Raw genomic sequence first — 21,323 nt, forward strand, 5'->3', positions numbered from 1 at the left:
TTTAGCTAGTATCAGCCCTAGGTCCAGGAACTTATTTGTGACTTGTCTTGTTTGTATGACGAAACCAGTGCAGCATGCATGCTCCCATGTTTGGATCTATCTGCCTATCCGTCCCCTCACATAAGACCTCAACCACTTCCTCCCAATATGTCCCTAATTGCGGGCAACTCCACATCATGTGAATAAATTCTGCTTCTTCCGAGTTGCATTGTGGGCATCTGGCTGTGTCTACATTAAAATATGCATTAATTAGCGCCGGGGTTAAGTACGCCCTGTGCAATATATAGAAATGAATACGCTGAAACCTGGCATTGCGCGTACTCTTCCACGCCCTCTGTACTATGCTTGACCACGTCGTGTCGGGGATTTCTTTACCCAGATAAGCTTCCCACTTCGCCTGCAATTGTCTCAGCGGCTGTCTCCCATCCTCCTGTATAAGCACGTTATGGCTTTACAGGTCCCTGCCGCCATCACTATATACTGGCACGTTAGAGATGTCTGTGGCTCAGTTAGCCCTCCCCCCACCTACGTTGTATTGCTGCTGTGAGGGCTAAATGCAGCAGGATAGCACCCCTGGGTAGTCTGTATTGGTCTTGCAGTGTCTGGAAAGGCAACAGAACGCCCTCTTCATACAGGTCCCCTACCAGTTATATTCCCTTGTCTTTCCATGCAGCTAATGCAGACCAATCTTCCCCCATGTGGAAGTGCTGTGCACATGCCCAGAAGTATGTCTGGCGCATATGGCTGTAGAACCCCACTTCTCTTCTGGCTGCGGTTCCAACATAATCTCAGCGTCCGCTCTTCATGTGTTAACATGTCAAGCCACAGTCGCTGACCAAGTATAACAAACGATAAGACATGACGAGGTATCCATCGACCCTCCGGTCCATCTGGGCCCCTGGATTCCCTTGCCACTGCCTGGGTGAACCACTGTAGCTGAGCTGCAAAGTAATATTGGTCAATATCCGTGACCGCCCATCCTCCCTCCGCTCTCGGTCGCATCATTGTGGTCAAGGCCACTGGACGCCTGCCATTCCCCCATATAAGTCAGGAGGAGGATTTTGAGGAAGAATATGGGGATTATCAGACCCCTCCCCAACAACAACAATACCACCAGAGTTACCAAGAAGAGGTGATTGGCATGCCGTCCTCGTTATTGATGGACCGGCAGTTTATGTTGGTGGACTACAGAAAGAGGTTTCCACCATCTCCTACATCCCAAGAGATGCCACTGTCTGCTCCGTGCCCACGCTCCATTCCAACTACTCCAGTTAGAAGCCAGGAGGTACTGCTAGAGCCCTGGCAGAGATCATCACAGCCAATGCCTCAACAGGATCCAGTCACTACAGATGATTACCAAGAGGAGGGAGAAATAACGGATCCTAACAAGGAATCGGATGACTACCTTATTCCTATGCCTTCTTCTCCCTCTCCAGTACCGATTGATTCACCCCCAGAGGACATCAGCGGATTCCATAACTTGCTCTAAAGAGCAGCAAAGAGATTTGACCTTCCTATGTCAACTACCCAGACGGAATGTTTCTTATACGATTTCAAAGAACCATACAGGAAATCAGTTACGGCCATCCCTGTAATTAGGCATGTTTGGGAGGAAGGTCTTAAGGTCATGAAGACACAGGCGACGATTACACAGGTACTACGCAGACTGGAGAAAAAGTATTAAGCTCCAGGGGACGCTCCAGCTGGTCTAGTGGGCCATCCCAAACCGGACTCTGTCATCTCTCAGGCAGCTCAACAGAAGTCTAGAAACGCGTCGGCTCCCATTACAACACCTCCTGACAGTGGGTAGATGCTTAAATAATGCAGGTAATAGAGTTTCTGATCAGAGCGGCAAATGCCCTTGCCATTTTGGGCAGATATGATAGACAGATGTGGTGTGACCTGGCACCTTATATTGATCAGATTCCTGAAGAGAGTAGACAGGGGGTTAGGAAGATCTTTCAGGAGGGAGAAAGGGCTTCGGCTGAAGTCATTGATTGTGCGATGGACATCACTGCCAAGGCCTACAGATCGCTAGTAGGGGAAGTGGTTTTACGCCATCAGGGATGGCTGAGAGCAACATCTTTCAGACCTGAGGTCCAAAATAACATTTTGGATCTTCCCTTTGATGGGGAAGCTTTATTTGGGAAGCATATTGACGAGGAGCTGAAGAATATCAAAAAGGATACAGATACAGTGAAGGCTCTAGGGACACTGCAGTATCAGAAGGTGCCCTATCGAGGAGCTAGAGGAAGAGCCCAACCATCCTACAGAGGGGGATACCAGCAGTACAGATAACCCTCATACTCTACATCTTCCCAACCATACAGACAACCGTATGTTCAACGGCAGCAGCAAACAGGGGGATACTCTAAATCTGCCCCTAGAGGAAGAGGAGGTCGGCAGGGAAAGGACACCTCACGACGACAATGACAACCTTCAGGTTCCGGTTACATTTATCCCTCCTTCTCCAGAAGTTCCCCTGGGTGGTCAAATTTCTTTTCATTTTTACCAATGGCAAAAGATAACCACAGACCGATGGGTCCTCAATCTAATACAATTTGGACATTCTTTGGAGTTCCTTCAAACCCCCCCTTGTACACCTCGGAGACGTCAGGAGTTAAAACATCTGCATCCTATGCACTTGGAGATTCAAACAATGCTCCGAAAAGGAGCAATAAAACCTGTGCCATTCTCCAGAGGGGAAGGGGATTTTGTTCCCGTTTTTTCCTAGTTCGGAAAAATCTTCGATGGTGTCCTAACCTGGATCTGAGAACTCTAAATACTTCTCAAAAAGCAGTCCTTCCGGATTGTTTCCCTTCAAGACATTCTGCTCCTTCTAAACCCAGGGGATCATAGGACCACCTTCGACTTGCAGGATGCGTATTTCCACATCCCCATCCCCATCCATCATTCCCACAGGCAGTACCTTCAGTTTGCTGTAGCCGGGAGCCATTACCAGTTCAAGGTGCTCCCATTCGGCCTCAAATCAGCCCCAAGGATTTTCACAAAATGTCTGACTACTGTGGCAGCTTTTCTAAGGAAACAAAGACAGCAGGTATTTCCTTTCCTGGATGACTGGTTAGTCAATGCGCCTTCACAGGCAGCTGCTCAGTCATCGACAATGGCGTGTGTGAAATTATTTGCTGAGCTGGGCCTGACTCTGAACACAGAGAAATCATCTCTCCAACCTGGGAAGAAACATCACGTTCTTTGGGGTGATTCTGGACACCACAGTAAACAAGGCGTTTCCTTCCATTGAGGGACAACAGAGGCTAATCTCCCTATCCCGAGCATTTGCAAAAAGAAAGTCTTTTAGTATGCATCCCTCTCGTTCCTTTCTGCCGGTTAAGGATGTGTATGTTGCAAGAGCAACTGGATCGACCATGGCGTCAGGCGGTGGGATCCTTCGAAGACATCAGGATCACACCAGCCATGGTTCAGGCGGTAGGCTGGTGGACCCAACAACTGAATGTCTCTGTAGGCCTTTCCTTCCTCCCCGCACCAGCTCCACTGGTTATTACCACCGATGCATCCCTGGAAGGTTTGGGGGCTTTTCTTCAAGACCTCCAGGTCAGCGGTCGTTGGAAGTTTCAGGATCAACAACTCCACATCAATCTGTTGGAACTCAGGGCAGTGAGGTTAGCATTGCTGGCTTTTCAGCCGAGGATAAGGGGCTTGGCGGTGCCTATCAGAACAGACAACACAACAGCAATGCATTATCTCAACAAACAGGGTGGTACGAGATCGCTTCCCCTGTCTCAGGAAGCCCAGACGATTTGAAAATGGACAGTCCAAAATGGGATGTCCCTAAAAGCGGAACACCTTCCGGGAGATCAAAATGTCAAGGCAGACACTCTTAGCAGGCTCAAGTAAACCTGCCACGAGTGGGAGATCAATCAGGAAATTCTGCAGAGTATTTTTCTAAAGTGGGGAGAACCAACAGTGGATATCTTTGCGACGGCTCAGAATAACAAATGCTGGTTCTTTGCAAGGTTGGCTTCACCAACCGGGGTTCATGGGGGAATGCGTTTTTGATGGCATGGTCAGGTGTCTTTGCCTACGCCTTTCCACTGATTGCCCTTCTAACATGTATTCTTACAAAGATCAAGAGATCCATGCAGAATGATCCATGGTGGCCCAGACAACACTGGTTCACTGAGCTTCTCCTACTGTCTGAGGCTCAGCCGATCCTCCTTCAACCAATCCCATCTCTCTTGACGATGTCCCAGGGACAAGAATTTCATCCGGATCTACAATCACTACATTTAGCGGCATTGCTCCTGAACACTGTGAATTACAGCATTTGAATCTTTCATCTGAATGTAGGGATATTCCATCAAAGGCCAGGGCAGAAAGTACAAATAAGACATACAGGATGAAATGGATAAGGTTTTGTTTATGGTGCCAGGAGGTTAATATTCATCTTCTGAGATCTGCTGCTCATGAGATTATTTCGTATATTCTGTTCTTGGCAAAATCTGGATTAGCTCATGCATCTATAAGAGTGCATCTAGCCGCTATATCACGTTACTGAAGAACTTCTTCGGGACCATCGTTGTGGTCGGAGAGACTCATCAAGCAATTCATGAAGGGGTTATTTCGAACCTTTCCTTCAGTAAAACCTCCACACTTCTCTGGCAGCTAAACATAGTTTTATCACAACTAATGTAGCATCCCTTTGAACCCATTCACAGAGCGGATCTTACATTTTTTTCTTGGAAGGTGGCTCTTCTCGTAGCGCTCACTTTGGCCAGGAGAGTGAGGGAGCTACAAGCTCTCACCATACAGGAACCTTTCTTACAGTTCAAGGAGGATTGGATAATCCTTAGAACTAATCCAAATTTTATACCCAAAGTACCATCAGACTTTCACTTGAATGAGCCTCTAATTCTGAAGAGGTTTTTTCCTGAACCGACTACTGCGGCGGAAAGGACTCTCCATGCGCTGGATGTCCAGCGCTGTCTCAAATTTTATTTACAGAGAACAAAACCTTTTCGCATGTCATCACAGCTCTTTGTATCCTTTAGTGAACCCAGAAGGGGGTTTCCTCTATCCAAAAGGGGAATTGCCCGATGGATTTCCAGTGCAATACAATATTGCTGTCGTGCAGCAGGGAAGCCTTTGAATGCACGGGTTTGTGCTCATTCTACAATAGCAGTGTCTACTTCCACTACGTTGTTTGCTGAAGTACCTGTCTGTAGGAGAGTAGGGTCTGCTATCCTATGGTCACCCCAATTTTTGCTTTTTGCTTCACTGGTTTTCGAGTTAATGTGGCTGTGGGCCTGCTAATCAGACCCCCAGCCTGCTGTTCTCTCTCTAAATTCACAGACATGTACTATAGGTACATAACCAATTTGGTACTGGACACCTTGTCAGCCCCTATCCAGTGCACACTAGGTGCCAAGGGCATAGGTGCATCCAAGGCCTACCAGGGGCTGCAGCATATCTTTTGCCACCCCTGGCTGGTACTTAAATCGACACAACTGGCTATTCCCACAGCTGGGGCAAGGTGGTGTACTCACCCCTTGCTTAGAGGTAGTATACCTTTGTCTAAACCTATATCTGGACACATCTATACCTATCAGTCACTCCTATGGCAGGCCTTTACAGTCCTGGAGGCAGAGTGCTTGGTTTGATGTGAGATGGGGCTCTAGCATGAGCTGAGCCTGTCTGCAGTGTGGGGCCCAATTCCTTAATGCTGTTCCAGTGATACTGCCATACCATATACTCTTAAGTGCATTATAATCCTCGCGGTTATTGCAACTCTGGTTTGGCTTTATCAAAACATGTCGTGTTTGGTGTCATACACATTGGAGTACTATCCCCTTGCCAGTCCTGGTAATGGGGATAGCATCCCACCCTTCTAGAGGGAGAAGACATGTTACTTTACTGAAAATGCGGTTAATCCTAACCAGAGCCCCAGCATCACAAAATGGATGCTGCTGCCACAGACACATGTCTGGCCTCCTGCTGCTGATCGAAACTTGGCAGAGGACGCCTGGACAAAGGGTTTCCTGTCACAGGGAGGTGTCACACCACCCCAGACAGGAGATAGTGGATTGTAGCAGGGAGGGTTGAAAGAAACTAGACACTGCCTGGGGCGCACAAGGAGTCCCTGGGCAGATTCCAGTCAAACCGGTTCTGGGGCCATCCAGCCCCAGTCCTGGCGCGAAACTGGACAAAGGGAAAGGGGTGTAACCTCCCCCTTCTCAGGTCCCACCTATAGGAGGGACCTAGCAGGTAATCCAGCCCCTTGATTTGACTTAAAAGTAGGAGCTGTGCAGATGCACATCAGATTATCCTGACTGAAACTTATGAAACGAAACTCTGGACCCTTCGACATCCCACTCGACATGGAAGACTGAAGAATCTCCCTTGTGGTCAAGGAGTGACCACCCTGTGCAAACAGGCACCATCCAGCACCTCGACGTTTGCTTTGTTGCAGTACCCGCCGGAACTCGACCGACAGAGATCGACAAGACACAGCGTGCCTGCCTTCTAACAGCCCGATCCACAGTCCCTGCAGAGCTGAGACCCGTGGAGGCGACCTGAAGCGTGGGGCCGGCCATCTTGGAAAAACTACGAAGCGCTGACCGTGCAGCATCAGAGGCTCCCTTGAAGCTGTGCATTGGAGTCTGAGAAGCTCCAGCCCCGAGCAGCTTGTGCACCGAAGCTCACCCCTCCACACTCGACGAGTGCTGCGTGGGGCCCTTTTGCATTTTCCTGCTCGACGCGTTGGTCCGGTCGCTTGCCCATTGGCTAGTGGCCCCAGTACCGACGAACCTTTGAATTTGCTCAGCTAGTCTGGTTGCTCCAGACTGGCCCTCGCTCCCCTGAAAAGGAGCACCCGCTCAGACCTTGCTGGTCCGAGTATTATGCCATCTTCGACTCCTTCGTGGGTTGCATTTGCCAAGGCCTGTTGACTCCGATCTTGAAGCCGACACCGCCGACAGCGAGAGCCTTCGTGGGACAGCTCGTGATTCACTCCAGGACATCCTCGGTGCCCCAGAGACCACGTGGCAGCGGAGAGAAGCTACACGACATCGACCTGATTGTGCCCGACATTGCCTGGTTCCTTCCTGGTCACTGGCTAGTGACCCAGACTCTGTCCCCTCTGCTTTCAGGTACTCTGCAACTTCGATCCACCCTTGGATCGCACCGGACACTTCTCTTCTGGACGCCTGCAGCATCTTCATCTCCAGGCACCCTAGATCTTCGTGACGAAACCCGACACATCTTTGCACCCGCTTCCTGTGGGTGAGGTAACTCTTGAACACCGGTGCTCCTGTAGTGGTTTACACCCCTAGTGTCTAAGTCTAAAGTTTTGTCCTTCTAGTCCAGTCGGAAGACTCTTAAAACTGTAACTCGATAACTTTTACGCACCATTGACTTTGCATTGGTGCATGCGTGTGCTTTAGGCACTGCTCCCGAATCCCGCGGGCTACTCCCGTCCTAACTGCTGTTAGTCCAGTGTAGTCCCAGCGATGCCCTAGGCCTTACCCCTGATCGATTAGTGATTGTTATACCACTTTTTTGATATATGGTTTGAGTGGCCACCGGCCTCATCCATAACTGTGCAACTTGTGTATGTTATACTGTGCTTTTATTTAAACGCTTGTGCTTCATTCCTCATAAAGAGTAGTGGGGATTATTCTAAGATAAATACATATATTTTGATAATATATAACTTGTGTGGTGTACTTTCATTTGGTATTACAGGATTGCATATGGTAAAACAGTTGGCTTCACTCGCCCTCTGAAGTTAAAGCCTTTAGGCTGCTTAGTCCATGCTACCTCTAGGATAGCTTGTCTATAACGTTGACTTACAACCACCACCATAAGGGATTGTTTGGACTGATACAGGGTGCCCACAGAACTGTGGACATCATACATCAGGCCAACTTCTCACACTGTCCAGGACATTTGCAGGGCGGCTACCTGGAAGAGTTTGCACACCTTTACCAGGCATGACTACCTGGATGCAGCCATGGATAAGGATGTGGCAGTGGTACAAGCGGTGCTGAGAAACCTTTTCCAGTGACATTAGTCTTCTTTCTCATCCCTCCTTCCTTTATACATTGCATGTTCACATTTTATTGTAAATGTTTTTTCTTGTCATATGTCAAGATGGATATACATTGTTATTGTCAAAGTATATATCTAGGCTATGCGATATCTGTGAGTTTTAAGATGAAGCATATGTATGGTACAGTTTCAAGACGCATTCTGGCTTTTGTCCGGTTCAAGCGCAATAAAATGTGCTACTTGCTGCTAGCTACTCTGATTCAAGCATGTGAATCTATGAAAGTTCCAGTACTGGAGTAAGAAATCAAGTTACTTAGCGATAAGTGTAGTTCTCCAGTATTGGAAACTTTCATAGATTCACATGTGACCCACCCTCCTCCCATGAGAGGCTCACCTTTTGATTTTTTGCACAAACCCTATCTGTGGGACAAGTGCTCGAAAATCTGAAGGGCTAAGGTTCTAGCGGGTGAGAGGTCCTGATAGGCTCAGGGAAAATGTGAGTCTCTTTTAAATAATGACTGTTATGGGCTACAAAATGGAAATGAGCCTAGCCCTTTTTTCTTTTTTGCACTTATCTAAGCATTGCTTTTTTTATATACCGGGGACTCCCATCTCGACTACTGAGAATGATTCAAGCATGTGAATCTATGAAGGCTTCCAATACTGGAGAACTACCATTACAGGTAAGAAACTTGTTTTTTTGTCAGTTAGTGCTCTGCATTTTGTGATAACCTCATGCTCCATCTGTGTATAATACAGTTTCCAGCACATTTTTACTGCCACCATATATTCATTTCATACTCAGGATTTTTGATGTGATTGGCCCTTTTTGGTAACAAGTAATTCAGAAAGCCCTTCATTTGCAAGGTCATGTTCATCCTATTGGTGTCCATAAGTTTTTGAAGAGTCTTAGCCCAAAGGAGGCAATCGTTTTAGGTCCTATTCCCAAGTATCATAACTGGCACTGTGGCGGTCCATCAAAGCTGAAAAGAAAAGACTGTCTGACCGTGACAGGAGCATGGTCTTTGTAATTGCAAATATGAAGCCTATGAACCAGGATCATGTGGTTTGGCTTGAACATTCGTGCTTTTGAAAGGGCTCTAAGCAAATCATTAGTGATTACCATTTAAATACGTTAAGAAAATGTTCCTCACTGAGAAGAAGCTGGGACTGCACTGGTATGGGAGGCATCAAACTTTGGATTCTGAATACAGTTTTGAATGTTCGTTTGGTAGGTAAGACTGATCTGGATACAACATATGAGGTGCTGAGTGAAAGGACAGGTTTGTGGGTGTGAGTTCTGTAGGCACTCCGAAGTATGGGAATGCCAACATTTAACAGAAATAAGAGCAACCATCAATCCTAACAAAGATTATACTTTGTAGAGGTTAAATTCTGTAGGACAGTTGGCTAGAAGCGTAGGAAATAAGTGCCAGTCCATAGAGTTTGGCATATTCTGCAGTGTTGCTCATGGCAACTCAATGGACACAATAAATTGGGGGGGGGGGCATGAGTAGTTCTCTTCTGGTGTCATAAGATATCTCTGAAAACTGCTTCGGAAAACGCACTGCCATAGTTATCACAAATATGGGGACTAACATTTGGTGTATAAATACTTGTGGAAGCAGCACTGAGTGGTCCAAACCCACCTCCACTGGGCATGTCAAACGAGGTTAGAGTATTATGGGGCCAGGAACTGATTTCGAAAGATCACGAAAACTCACCATACTGAACCAGTTCTAGCTTGCATCCTTTGACCATTGCAGAATGCTGAAAGCGCCAGCATTTTCAAAGCTTTGACAATCTATACCCTCAAAAATGGGACGTGCAGTTGTCCTATACTGCTGACATACTTGTTCCTCTTTCTGACAATGTTTCTTTGATTAATTTTACTATTTAGTGCAGGCTTGTCCAACAAGTAGCTCGTGAGCAACTGATAGCTTTCCAGCTACCTGCAAGAAGCTCTCCTCTGTGCAGCCCAGGCGACTACATTTGGAGCTTTTGTTTGGTTGAAATAATATATGTGTACCAAAATTGAGAGTGCATTTAAGAACTAGAATGTCTTTTTTCAGCATTCTTAAGCTGATGTTTATCGAAAAGTTGCGAAATTACCAAATATATTTAAACCTGATCTTTGAGTGAAAAATCATGTGACATTTGGGAGATGCATTACTATCATTATCTTGGCGCCAGAGCACTGCAGATAATTGTTATTTATTACCAATATTAAGGCGCTCCAAATTGACACATTTTAACATTAATGCTGGCAACCCTGACCGAGGGAAGTGAGATGACCACTGCTTGTAATCTTAATAATGTGGCCACTAATGTCATCTTACCTGTTGTGTTCAATATCACAATACTAATATTATTGGTCGCTCTTGCTGATTTTCATTCAACTTAAGTAGGTATTATTACAGGAAAAGGTTGGAGACCCCTAATTTAGAGGTACTTGGACAAGGTGCAAAGTAAGGATGTTCGGCATATCACTGATCACCTGATGGGCCTGTCTTTTGTTGGTGTACGTGTGAATCTCAGGAAAACCGAAGTGCGATAAAACAAGCTCGGCAGTTGGACGTCCGGTACCTCAAGTGTGCCTATTTTTCCCTCCTTATGCACAGTAGGACTCTCTTCACAAGCTCCGGGGCGTAGCCACGATTCTTAATCATGGAAAGTTCCATAGTGCTGGAACAGAGGCGGTGTGTTTGGACATGTCAGTTTGCTCACGAGGGGAGTTTTAGAAAAAGAGTACGTGTGAGGAAAACCTTTAAACATCCATAGTGTGTTGCGATCCATGTTTTTCTGTCATAGAAGTCTCAGTGATAGGGTCCAAAGCATAGCTTGTAAAGTCAGTCTGTAGTGCCATGACACTTCATAATGGCAGTGAAACTAAGGATAATTTAGATCCCCAATGAGAAAAAAAAAATTCTAGGTGAAAAGCTTAGCATTTGTACAGTTTGGCCATAAACGAGCTAAGTTTTGTAGAACAGAGAGAAAATTGGTGTGGAAAAGCAGATGACTCTAGAGACATGCCTGCATGTGTGCCTTGGTTTGTGATTTTATAACCTTTTGTGGCTCTAAAAAATACACTTGCCTGCTGTAGTTAAATCAAATGACCTTCGAGAAAGAGGCACTGGATGCAGCTTGCATAGCAACTCTGCCTTTTCAGCAGATGCAAGATGTCACATGTGAGAGAAATTAGAAGACTTTAATTTGGCAGTTCTTCTGTGAATACAAAAAGTCAAACCATGGGATTATACTGGTGCTTAAACTGTAAGAAATGCGAGACAAAGAAAGTTACATAGTTGCTTTTCCTTAAAGATTCACTTACAAGCCAGTATTGCTTGAGCAGTCTCTGTCCTGAATGAGGTGTTGTAGTTGCAACATAAGGCCGGAACAAGAGAGCTGGTGGTCCTTGAAATGTACAGTTTAACTTTTTGTGCCCTTGTTCCTTAAGTGAGATTTCGCTATCCAACTAGCCAGCTGTACTGAGAGCAAGAGAGAGACAGAACACAGGCAGAGTGGACCTGGAGTTGGTACCTGGAGTTGGGAAACCAGAGAACAATGGGGGTAGTTCTGCAAGAACGTGAAGGGTGTGAGGGGTTTGCCACATGAAGATTCATTTTCTCATTATTCCATAATTTTTTTATTTTGCTGTCCCTAAATTTGGTAGTGTTGAAAACAAAACACCTTCAAGTGTATGTTCGGGATAGCTCTCTAGCTTTCACTAAATATCACAATAGCAGAGATTTTCTTCTATTGTATTTCATGACTCCCGGGTTAGAAGTCAGACCTTCAGATTTCCACCTCGTCCGTTATTCACAAGAGCAATATTCTACTTGAACGCTGTTGCATTGACAAATTATATAGTATATGAAAATTATTTAAGATGAGCAAAAAGGTTTTCTTCAAAACTGCTTTATAATGCTTAATTAAATATGCTCCTTGCTGGTTGAGGCGGCTTCAATGGCGGATAGTTGTAAGTGCATATCACCATTGCTCTAGTACTCTTGTGAAAGTAAACTATTAAGCTGATAAACACCTTGCCTTTCTGCCATAACTCTGTAACCTCTGTAAATAATAAAATGCTCTCTTCCGACTGTGAAGTTGAATAACCTGAGTTCTTAATGGCATTGGCAAATCAAGCCTATAAGCTGTGCAGAGCAAAATGCTTCTTATTACCTCCACTTTAACTAGTTGAAAAACCATATTTGCTCTGGAGTAACCAGTTTTGTTCTTGTTTTTGTTGTATCTGAAAGAAACCGGTTAGTGTTAGATTCCTTACCTTAGATATTCCTTACCTTAGAATATCCCCAGGCGTCAGACTGGATCCGGAAAGTTTTCGTCTGCAGTACCCCTGTGCGTCGACCATCAACTCGCGGTGCCGCTAGGGATGCCTGGTTTTAAACCTTGCGAGGACTGTCACAGCCTGATTTCGGTGACGGACCCCCACCGTCGGTGCCTTTATTGCCTCGGGCCCGACCATGATAAGTCGTGCATGACTGCCGGGCCTTGACCTCGAAGGCTAGACTGGAGCAGTCCCATAAGCTGCTCGAGATCCGGCAGTCGGCTCCGCGCCGCTCGAAGTCCCGCTCAAGGAGGAAGTCGAGGGACCGGTCGCAGAGCCGCGGCCATCGCCGCTCGACAAACCACCACCACTCGTTGGGCTCAAAGTCCTCGGGTAAGTCGAGGCATTTGAAAAAGAAGTCGAAGAGGCGTCATCGCTCTTCCGACGCGCCCCGACGCTCGCGAGATGCGGCCGTGGGTTCGGGTGACACCGCCCACGCGGCTCTGTCTGAGCTTCAGGTGCCACGTCCAGCTCCATACCCGCCGGTCCCTGGGCTGCACGCGACATCGGAGGAGGTCAGCGCTTTCCTCACGGCCATGAGGTCACGCTTTCCTCCGTCAGAACCTGCTGAGGCGCCTTCGGGCACCGTGGGTCCGACTGGGAGCCCTAGCGGGCCGGCGGCTCTGGCGCCGTCGGGTGCTTCGGCCCCAGCGCCGTCGACTCCGGTCGCGACGCCGCGGGGCTCCGCAGGATCCGGGCCGTTGACCTTACGACTCCACTGACGCCGACCCCAAGGGTGTCGCTCCCGGCGCCTTCTCCGGACGATTTCGACCCCAGTTTCAGCCCCGGTCCAGGTCCGGCGTTGGACCGGCGCCGTCTCCGACGCCGGTGGGTGAGGCCTTCACATTCAACCCGGCTCCATCATTTTTATCTGATTATCAGGAGATGGATGACGAGGAGGACTGGGAGGGGTCTGAGGACCCTCTGGCACTGCAGTGCCAGTTGAGTTAGGATTGGGCAGAAGAGCTAAGGGAGGCCAGTCGTCTGGACACTTCGCCAGACACTGGCTTCATCTCTACTCCCTCTGTGGCTTCGGAGGAGGGGGCTGCTTACAGCGTGGTGTTGAACAGGGTGGCCAAGTCCTTGGCTCCTGAGCTCCCTGTCACGGCCGTGAGGAATAACCTCCTCACTGAGGTGCTCAAACCGCAGGCAAGCTCCTCGGAGCCTCTACTGCTGTTTAACGAAGCCCTCACTGACGTTCTGCTGGGCACCTGGTCCAAGCCCTCCACAGGCCTCCCTGTGGATCGGAACGTGGCCCGACGCCACCGCCCGGTTCCGGGCAACCTTAGCTTTCTGTCCGAGCACCCCACCCCCTAGAGCCTGGTGATCCAGGCCTCTACGTCCCAGACCGCATTCCCGACCGCTCCTCCGGATCGGGATTCCAAAAGGTATGATCAGTTTGGGAAGAAACTGTTCTCCTCTCCGAGTTTGGGGCTGCGGTCTGTCAACACCGCCTTCCTTTTTGGTCGTTACACCCTGTGAGATACGGTTGCGGACGTGCTGCCACAGTGTCCAGAGAAGGCCCGGGCAAAGCTCGCCCAATCCCTGGCAGAGGGGCGGGATGCAGCATGGTACTCAATTAGATGTGGACTTGACACCACAGACTCACTGGGTAGAGCGATTGCAACGACGGTGGCGGTTCACCGCCACGCCTGACTGAGGTCCGCCAACTTTTCGGGGGATGTCCAGGCCACGCTCATGGACATTTCCCTTTGATGGCCGTCACCTTTTTGGTGACAAAGCGGATAGTGCGCTGGAACGTTTCAAGGACTCCAGGGCTACGGCCAAGTCCTTAGGGCCTGGGCCAGCAAACCTCCACTTTTCGCCCCTTTCGTGGCCAAGGACGTGGCGCCCGCACACGTCCAGCCAGCCACAGGCTGCAGAACCAGTCTCAACGCGGTCGCGGACGTGGTAACCACCGTGGCGGTGCCGGGGGACAACGGCAAGGTCAGTCCACATCCGCTCCCGCAGCATCTGCCTCTAAGCCTTCCTAGTCCGGCATTTCAGGCCCATTCAACGCCAGTGGGGGGCAGGGTTTGCCATCACCTCCTCCACTGGCGCACCATCACGTCAGACAGGTGGGTGCTGCAAATCGTTCGATGGGCTACTCCCTCCCCTAAGAGGCAACCCCTCCAGCCATGCCACCGCAGTATCACCGCATGTTGGGGGATCATTTGAAACTTCTGCAGGAGAAAGTTACGTCCCTCTTGGCCAAGGGGGCCATCGAGCGCGTCCCTGGGCCAGAAGTAGGACGTGGTTGCCATTCTCACTACTTTCTGGTATCCAAGAAGGGCAAAGGAGGCCTACGCCCTATCTTGGACTTACGGCGCGTCAACGGCTTCCTCCTGAAGGAGAAGTTCAAGATGCTGACTTTGGCTCAGGTCCTAGCTGCCCTGGACCCAGGAGACTGAATGGTAGCGTTGGACTTGCAGGACGCGTATTTCCACATCCCCGTCCTGCCGGGCAACCGGCGCTACCTGCGGTTCACGGTAGACCAAAAGCACTTTCAGTTTACCGTGCTCCCCTTCGGCCTTACCAGCGCCCCTCGGTTGTTCACGAAAGTGATGGCGGTGGTCGTAGCTCATCTGCGCAGATCAGGGGTCTCAGACTTCCCCTATCTCGACGACTTTTTGTTGAAGGTGGGCTCGCCCCAGACAGTCGTCTACCACCTCCAGACTACGGTCGACCTCCTGCACTCGCTGGGGTTCTCCATCAACTTGCCGAAGTCTCACCTGTGCCCCTCTCAGAGGCTCCTTTTCATTGGAGCGGTCTGAACTTGGCGCAGTTTCGGGTCCCCCCCCCCCCGAACAGCAGGGTTCGGGATATTCAGGCTCTGATTCCGATCTTTCAGCCTTTATTCTGAGTTTCGGTCCGGTTGACGCTGCGGCTCCTGGGGCTGATGGCCTCTTGCAGCCTTCTGGTGCATCACGGCAGGTGGCGCATGCGGGCTCTCCAGTGGGACCTGAAGTTTCAGTGGGCACAGCATCAGGGCAACCTCTCCGACCTTGTCCTGATCTCGGAGGGCACTGCGAGTCAGTTGCAGTTGTAGCCCACGAACCACGATTGGGTCAGCGGCAGATCTCTCTTTTTACCCCAACCGGAGCATGTAGTGGTGACGGATGCGTCCCTCCTGGGATGGGGGGGCCACATGGGAGAGAGGGAGATCAGAGGTCTCTGGTCTCTGGTGGAGTCCCGGCTCCAAATTAACCTTCTGGAGCTGCGGGCGATCCGACTTGCACTGAAGGCATTCCTTCCCTCTGTCCGGGGAAGTGTAGTGCAGGTGTTCACGGACAACACCACCGCCATGTGTTACTGCAACAAACAGGGCGGGATGGGGTCTTGGACCCTATGTCAGGAGGCTCTGCGCCTCTGGAAATGCCTGGAACATCAAGGCATTACCTTGGTGGTTCAACATCTGGCCGGTTCTCTGAACGCCAGGGCAGACAAACTCAGCCGCCAGTGCTTGATGGATCACGAATGGCGTCTGAACTCGGACGTAGCGCAAGGTCTCTTTCACAGCAGGCAGTGGGGAGAGCCTTGGTTAGATCTATTAGCTACCGAAGAGAACGGCAATGTCATCGGTTCTGAGCGTTGGAATTTCCAAGGCGGCACTCGCTCGGCGACGATTTTCGTCACGAGTGGAGTTTCTGTCTATTGTACGCCTTTTCGCCTGTACCACTTCTGCCCAGAGTGCTGAAGAAGATTCGGCGCGACCGGGCCCAAGTCATCCTTGTGGTTCCGGATTGGGCATGAAGATACCAGTATCCCGAGCTACTCAGCATGGCGATCGCTCCCCTGATCCGACTGCCTCTTGGGGAGGACCTTCTGTTGCAGCAGCAGGGGACGGTCCTCCACCGAACCTGTCCAACCTCCACCTCCATGCGTGGAGATTGAGCAGCGACAGTTGACAGCTTTCGATCTGAAGTCTGTGATGTCATTCTGGCAGCCAGGCGTCCCTCCACTAAAACGGTATACTCCTGCAGGTGGAACAAGTTTGTGGCATGGTGCGCAGAAAAGTCTGTGGATCCCCTTTCCGCCCCTCGTTACAAAGTTCTTTTGTTTCTCCTTTCTTTGGCCCTGCAGGGCTCTGCTCTGGGCACTGTCAAAGGTTATCTTTCGGCCATCTCCGCCTTTCTACGGCTTCCAGATCAGCCTTCTCTTTTTAAGTCACCGGTTGTTAACCGTTTTCTGAAAGGCATTACGCACACATTTCCTCTCGTGCCGTTCATCATGCCTCAATGGGTCTTAAACCTTGTCTAGACATATCTAATGTGCGCTCTACTGTTTCCTCCAGATATATCGTTACCGAAGGTAAGTAAGTTATGCTTTAGTAGTAGTAGTCTCATATGATGATGCATTACGAATAGCATAGATTGGTAAACGAAATTTACTACGTAGGCTGATACTGTAAAAAGTGAAACATAAGGAGGAAGTGTGCAACAGTTGCCTTTTATTCCTGATTTCCTACTGTACTCTCCTTAATGTGGGCATAGGGCCGTTGAAAAAATAAAAATCTATCGGCATAGTATGTACTAATCATTTTTTAGGTCTCGCTGGTGTTAGCAGCGCGAAGCGTTGCGTCCAGCGAAAGACCTATTGTTGTGGGTTTGCCGGGAATGTAGGACAGGGAATGTGCACGCGCTTTTCCTTGGCGATTTGACCTCGTGGGCGCGCACGCCCGGCGCCTTGCACATCCACTGTCCTACATTCAGAGCAAGTCAGGCATTCCAAATCGCGCGCACACACACACACACACACACATACATACACCCACGCAGGCACAATGCATCAGCACACACACGCACAGCTAACAGACACACAGTCACACATATACATACACACGCGCACATACACACAGCTACACACGCGCACACACTCAGCTACACCCACACACGTGCACCCCCCCCACTCACCCCCCACTCACCTGGCTCTTTTCTTGCTGCGCTGCTTCGTGATGTCTCACACCGTTATGCCTTGCCTGCTCTCTCCCGGGAACCCCATCACTCCCGGAATCCCTGCTTTCTTCTGGTAAGAGGTCACGTGTTCTTGGCATCACGCGTACTGATTGGTGGATACCCAGCCAATGAGTCAGCACGTTATTACTCTGTCGGCGTGCGGGATCGCCTGTGTCCGGAAAGTGCAGATTCACCACGAACATGAGTTTCATCGGAACCGGGGTAAGAGGGCCGAAATTGTGTGGAGTGGTTGAGAAATCTGCGGGTGATGCTGGGGGAAGCATGTTTGTGAGTTGGTAAAGGGTCACCCTCATACATAAACACACTAGCCCCATCCTCTCGCCCCATAACACCACGAGGGAGGCAGCGTTCTGGTTCTAGCTCTCTCCCTCGTGTACTTCTCCCCAGGACCCTTCTGCCCACTCCATGCTTGTTTTTTCTCAGTGTTGGATACTTATCCAGCCACACTCCTTGTTGCTTCCCCTTCCCTCTGTGTTGGTTCCCTCCGCCCTCTGTGTAGGTCTCCTCACCTCGCCCTCGGTCAGCCCCCCCCTCCCCCCCACCCTCCCAGACCCCCCACCCTCTTTGTCAGTCCCCCACCCCTTCCATGTTGCTTCCGCCCCAACAATCAACCCTCCGTGTGCGTCCCTCACCCGCTTTAAAAAACACTTTGCCGTTAGTGAGTCCCAATAGGGAAAAAGCCTTTGCTTTTTGTTAAAGTATAACCAAAATAACCTAAATAGTGCTTGTAACGGAGCAGCTCGTTTAAAAAGTCATGTGCGCAGTTTTCCACTTCAATGGGAAAGATTTCGGCTACGTTCACAAAAGAATGTTAAATACACTGGTACCACTTGCCTCCGTGGCTCCCTGACCCTCAGTGCCAGACAATCGTAATTATTTTTTTGTGAACAGTTTGATGAGCAGAGAAGGCTTAGCCAGCAAATAATGAATGTGTCGTAATGGTGGTCTTCTCAACTACGTGTTAACGATTGCCAAAGCGTGTGCACAAAGAGGTGGTTACAGATATGAAACAACTAAATTTCCTAGGATTTTAATTGTGCAGTGTGAATCTATCTGAAAATGCCGACAAAAACCAAGAGGCTCCATCGCAAATAGATAACAAGTATTTGCAATGCAATATGCGTCTCATTTGCAAGAGTTTAAGCTATTAGCATTGTAAATGACAATGCCTTTTATCTATGTAAATAAAAGGCAATGACATTTACAATGCCAATAGCTCAAACATGCTTAAATGCGAGACCTATTGCATTGCAAATGCTTGTTTTCTAATACTGTTGCATTAGTCCAAGAACTGTTATACTAAGGATCTTCCCTGCAGTATGTGAGCAGATTATGACCGCTATGCCTAATGCCACATTGGCATTTTCTATCACCTTTGGCAAAGGACAGAGAAAGGTCTTTCTGCCCCAGCCCAGGTGCAGAGGGTTGGGCAACTGCACCAAACAAGACATTCTGATACTGGCATAACTAGCCATAAATAACTTGCAGTTCCTGCTGCAGTAGTGGGATTTTCTCGTCCCCAATTTACCCTCCCCATAATGTGCTACAAAACTGAGTTTGTTGTATAGTGATTCCATGACAAACAAATCATTCTTGACTGAGGGAATGCTTTGTATTATTTGCATTAATTACTTAAAGTTCTCCCAGTGCTTTAGGTAGATGAATCATTAAATCATCATTCTCTCCATGTCTTAACCGCAAGCGCGCTAACGGTTTTCCCGCTGCGCGCTGCGTTTTTAAAAAAAACGCGTTACATGACGAGCTCAGCTTGTCATGAGCGTACGAGCGTCGTCACTCATGACGAGCTGAGCTCGTCATGAGCGCGGAAGGGGTTAACAATGTGTCAAGTTTACCTTGTACAGTCGTCTGAGTCTTGTCTAGACACAACTCCCCATGCTTCCTAAAATTGCATGCATGGCAACCCTAAGATGATATTGCTGTCACAGGCCGAACCATCTATCTGTGTGATGTTCCATGGTGGTATATGTAGGAGAGTAGGGTCTGCTTCCTATGGTCACCCCCACTTTTTGCTTTGTTTTACTGGTTTTCGACTTAGATGTGGCTGTGGGCCTGCTAATCAGACCCACAGCACAGATGCACTCTCTCTAAATTCACCCCATGTACTCTAGGTACATCCACAATTGGGAATTGGGAATTGGTTCACCTTGTCAGACCCTGTAGAAGAGTACCCTAGGTACTCAGGGCATAGGTGTAACCAAGGCCTACCAAGGGCTGCAGCATGTATTATGCCACCCCTGGCTGGCCACTCAAACTGACACAACTGTCTGATCACTCAGCTGGGGCAAGGGCGTGTAATCACCCCTTGCTTAGGTATAGTATTCCTATATCTACCTTTATATATAGACACACAGTAACTGTAGGAAGGTGGATACCTGACTATGGTTACCCCAGATTTTTTGCCTTGTGTTTAGCTGGTTTTCGACTTAGTTGGCCTGGGATCCTGCTAATCAGGACCCCAGGCTATCTGCTCTCTCTGTAAAATGGAGTCCATGTACCCTAGGTACATAACTAATTGGATATTGGGTCACCTTATGAGCCCCTGTATAGTGTACTATAGGTACCCAGGGCATAGGTGCACCCAAGGCCTACCAGGGGCTGCAGCATATATTTTGCCACCCCTGGCTGGCCATCCAAACTGACACAACTGGCTGATCACTCAGCTGGGGCAAGGTTGTGTAATCACCCGTTGCTTAGATATTGTATTCCTATGTCTAACCTTATATCTAGACACATATGCACCTATAAGTCACTCCTATGGCAGGCCTTAACAATCCTGAAGGCATAGTGCTTGGTTATGTGTGAGATGGTGCTCTAGCATGAGCTGAGCCTGTCTGCAGCTTTCGGAACCATGTCCTTATAGCTGTTCTATGATATTGCCATACCATATACTCTTTAAGTGCATTATGAACCTCGCGGTTAAATGCTAACTTTGGTTTGGCTTTATCTAAACATGTCGCTTTGGAATACTACCCCCTTGCCAATTCTGGCGACGGGGGTAGCATTCCACCCTTCTAGAGGGAGAAGACATGTTGTTGCTGACTATCCCGGTTAAAGTTACCCCACCCCAGACAGGACTTTGTGTATTGGGACAGGGAGGGCTGAATAGATTGAGACACTGCCTGGGGCACAATAGGTGCTCCATGCATACCCCAGTTCAAACCGGTTGCTGGGGCACTCCAGCCCCAGCTCTGGCGTGAAACTGGACAAAGGAAAGGGGGTTTAACCACCCCCCTTCCTGGTCCCACCCATAGGAGGGACCTAGAAAGTAATCCAGCCCCTTTTAGTTGTATAAAGGTAGGAGCTGAGAACTAGGACTTTAGATTAATCCTGGTATCGAAACTTGACACGAAACTCTGGATCTTCGACGTTCTGCTGAAGACTGAAGAATCTCCCTTGTGGCCAAGGAGAGACCACCCTGGGCAACCAGGTACCATCCAGCAAATCAATGGCTTGCTTTGTTGACGCTCCTGCCGGGACCCGAGCACAGAGCCTGACAAGACCCAGACTTCCAGACCTCTCTGACCCTCTCTTCACGTCTGCAGCATAGCTGAGATCCGTGGAGGCGACAAGACAAGTGGGACCGGACATCTTGAAAAGCCTACAACTTGCTAACTGTGCAGCTCCTGAGGTATCCTCAAAGCTGTGCACTGGGGATTGAGAAGCCCCGAATCCGGGCTCCACCTGCACCGAAGATCAGCCCTCCACACTCCACGAGTTCTGCGTGGGACCCTTCTGCTTGTGTTCTGCTCGACGCATTGTCCGGATGCTGGCCCGTTGGCTAGTATCCTCTGTGACGAAAATCCTTTTGAACCAACTCGCTGGTCTGGTTGCTCCAGACTGGCCCTTGCCTCCCTGCAAAGGTGAGGCGCACCTCAGACCTTGCTGGTCTGGACCAGAAGCCTTCTTCGAATCCTGCGTGGGTTGCCTTTGCCAAGGCATGTTGACTCCAA

The 21,323-nt window shown here is 49.1% G+C and overlaps 1 protein-coding gene across 1 annotated transcript in view; it reads left to right on the forward strand.

The window, feature by feature from the left end:
• ROCK1 (Rho associated coiled-coil containing protein kinase 1) overlaps window positions 1–21,323 on the forward strand; it is a 2,099,493-nt gene that overhangs the window by 517,446 nt on the left and 1,560,724 nt on the right. The window lies entirely within an intron of this gene.

The sequence above is a fragment of the Lissotriton helveticus genome, chromosome 4_1, assembly GCF_964261635.1.
Source record: "Lissotriton helveticus chromosome 4_1, aLisHel1.1, whole genome shotgun sequence".
NCBI lineage: Eukaryota > Metazoa > Chordata > Amphibia > Caudata > Salamandridae > Lissotriton > Lissotriton helveticus.